Source organism: Brachionichthys hirsutus, chromosome 2 (assembly GCF_040956055.1).
Source record: "Brachionichthys hirsutus isolate HB-005 chromosome 2, CSIRO-AGI_Bhir_v1, whole genome shotgun sequence".
Classification (NCBI taxonomy): Eukaryota; Metazoa; Chordata; class Actinopteri; order Lophiiformes; family Brachionichthyidae; genus Brachionichthys; species Brachionichthys hirsutus.
This window is the reverse complement of record NC_090898.1, coordinates 35,047-38,429: the sequence shown is the minus strand read 5'-3', so window position 1 is coordinate 38,429 and position 3,383 is coordinate 35,047. Positions and strand designations below refer to the sequence as shown.

The 3,383-nt window shown below is 48.7% G+C and overlaps 1 pseudogene; it reads right to left on the bottom strand.

Moving 5' to 3' along the window:
• Positions 1–583: 583 nt before the first annotated feature.
• LOC137904398 (craniofacial development protein 2-like) lies at positions 584–2,333 on the bottom strand (annotated as a pseudogene).
• Between the last annotated feature and the right edge of the window lie 1,050 nt (positions 2,334–3,383).

Sequence of the window (3,383 nt, the reverse complement as noted above, 5' to 3'; positions counted from 1 at the left end):
TTCTTTTACAGGGATGACACCCATCCATTGGTTCAGATATGTGGACCCAAGAAGTGGAGGCCTTTACAGACCAGATCAATACGGTGGATCGTAACATCAAGTTCACCCGTGGAGATTTAAGGACTACTACTACGACTACAACTACTACTACTACTACAGCGGTCTCTTGTAGTCGAGCATGACTGTCCTCCTTCTTGGTCCTTGTGGCTCTTCAGGTGGGCGTATAGGCCTATTCTGGTGCAGTGTGGACAGGGGAATGTAGTGGTGGTGGGTTTTGTTCCCAGCATTTTTCTTGCAGTTGTCGAGCAATGAAAATCATGTCTGTGGTTCCTCTGCTTGGGCGAAATCCACTCAGGATGCTTTCTGACAGGGGGGGTGAGTCTGTCGGCCAAGACCCGAGCAAGGGCTTTCCCTATGGTGGACAGGAGAGAAATGCCACGGTAATTCCCGCAGTCTGCCTGGTCTCCCTTCTTGAATATGGAGACAATTAAGGCATCCCTGAGCTGGGCAGGGATTTTCTCTTCTTGCCATATGTTGAGAAGCAGGGCATGGACGTTTTTAAGAAGATCGGGCCCACCTTTCTTCAGGACTTCTGCTGGGATGCCGTCTGGCCCAGCAGCATAAGCCCATCTTTGGAGCGAAGGGGGGTCAGGCAGCGGTAGCTGGGGCCATATACCGCTCGCGTGGCGTTGAAGAAACCTCTCGTATCTCCAGAGTCAGCAAGTTGCTGAATCTCCAGAGCCTTCGTTGTCCACCACTGGTTCTTCAGTTTCCTGACTAGCTTTTGGGCAGATGCCTTCGCTTTAGCATGGGCTGCTCTTTTAACCTTGCAGTGGATGTTATTCTGCCAGGTTATGAACGTTTGCCGCTTGATGTCAATGAGCTGTTGAATTTGTGTGTCGTTCTCATCATACCAGTCTTGATGTCTCCGCTTTTTGTGACTGAGGATGTTTTTACAGGAGTCCATGATGGCAGTGGAAAGCGTGCACCAGTGTGTTTCAGTATCCTCTGGATACTGTTTGGGCAAGGCAGCGCCGAGAGTGTCCTGCAGCCGTTGTCGGTAGGCGGTGTCATCCGGCCGCTCGAGGTTAAGCTCTGCCTTTTCTGCACCCTCCTTTTCCGCATTAAGCGGATAGACATGATGGAGCGAATGAGGCGGTGGTCAGTCCAGCAGTCGTCTGCACCGGTCATTGCTCTGGTGTTGATGACATCACGGCGGTCTTTGGAGCGGACAATGACGGAGTCGATCAGATGCCACAGTTTGGAGCGAGGATGCATCCATGATGTTTTGAACTTTGTTTCTGATGGAAACGTGTGTTGGTGATGGCCAGGTTGTGCTCTGAGCACTTGGTTAGCAGTCGTAAGCCGTTGGAGTTGGTGTTTCTAACCCCTTCTCTCCCCAGCGTACCCCTCCATAGATGGTGGTTTAACCCACTCTGGCGTTAAAATCTCCAAGCAGGATTAACTTGTCCTCCTTGGGCACTTCTGATAGGATTTTGTCCAGGTCAGCGCAGAAGGCCTCCTTTACTTCGTCCTGTGCATCAAGCGTTGGGGCGTAGGCACTAATAACAGTGGTCAGACGTCCGGTCATCAGGCGCTCGCTGATGCCCACAGGGAGTTCATGGAGGTGGTTGATGAGGCAGTTCTTGATAGCTAAACCCACACCATGGATTCATGGCTCATTAGCAGGCTTTCCTTTCCAAAAGAAAGTATATCCGCCTTTCTCCTCCTTCAGCTGCCCTTCATCAGCCAGTCGGGTCTCGGAGAGTGCTGCGATGTCGATCTGGAACTTCCTTAGCTCTCTGGAGATGATGGCAGTTCGCCTTTCAGGTCGATCACTGGTTGTCCATGAGGGTCCGAACATGCCAGGTTCCAATATGTAATTTCTTTTCTTGTTTTCGACCGCGTGGTGGTGATCCCTCTGGATGCGGTATTCCAGACAGGACTTCGTGAGGCAGGCTATGTTTGGGGTACCTTTTCTAACCCCCTCCCCTACTGGGCTGAGCGGAGTGGATCCTGATTAGGGCTGCTCAGTCATGGGTGCAGCTGCCGAGAAGCTCTTCCTGCCTCAGTCCAAAAACTTAGCGACTGAATCTAACACCCACCGCCTGTGTGCCAGGTTGTGACTAGGAACTCCCAGACTTCACTGTCCTGTCCCCGTTACCACTTCCTGATCGCCACAGGACTTTGTTTTGTCCAGGATGTCAAATGGATGGGTTCCCTTTGGGAGGACGCCTGCGCGTGACGTCTTTAGCGTGGGGAGACTGATGCGACTGCAGCCACCACACGGTCCTTGGCAGAAAGTGGCCTAGATCCAGTGGCATGGAAACCATGACGACTGGAGACCACCCTCTGTTGCAGCCTTCATCCGCCTTCGGTGCCGTTGTGATTCACAGTATCATCCTAATGTTTGTTGCCGCATGTGTTGCTATGACAGAGTTAGGTGAAGCGCAACACTAAACGGCGGGAGCTGTGGCTGTTTGACGTCGGCACGGAGATATTACTTTATTGAAGACATCCTTTTTTGTTTATATTTTTGATTCATCGTCTGGAGTCTAAGTAGACCACCGAACTCCCAGAGAATTGGATTTTTTACTCTTTTCAGGACAAGCGGCCAACGAGGTATTTGTTCAAATTGTAGCCTTGTTTAGCTAGTGCCAGCTAACGTTGGGCACTCATTATTGTTTGTTATGTATTGCGCAATGTACCGTATTAATATTTCCTTTGTGTGTACATTTAATGTCGTTTTCACGGCGTATGGCGTGTGACGGAAGGAGAGAGAGAGAAGAGCAATAAACGCCCGTTTCAGAGAACCAACCTGTGTCTGTGTTGTCATGGAAAGAGCTACAGTGAAAACTCGCCTGCTCAGCACCGGTAGGAGAGACGACGGGAGCACCGTGAGTAACGAATAACGATCAACGGTGATCCAAGAAGACCAACACAAAGCCAGACAAAGAGACTAAATGCAATAACAACAGACTGTGTTATAGAGCAATTCTCAAGTCCAGAACAAAGATGTGTTACACAGACCTGATATCATAAGTGTTTAGCCTGTATATCTGGGAACAAATAAAATGTGTTGGTGATTTCATGTGTCACAAGGTTAAAGGGCTATGTCTTTAGTTTGAAAATATTTCCTTAGCAGGGTACTCCTTATTTGTTTGCTGTTAGGCCAAATAACAGTAACCTATATGTTTTGAAGTCAAACCTCACATAGCCTGAGAAGAACACAATTCAAAATTAATAATTACACATATTCTAGTCATTCAATCACCCTCAAATATGTCTGACATAAGTAGTAAAGTAAGTAAGTAAAGTTCTATGATCAAGAGGAAATAAAGTCAGAATCGATCAACTTGCAGCATGATGTCAAACCAGCAAGA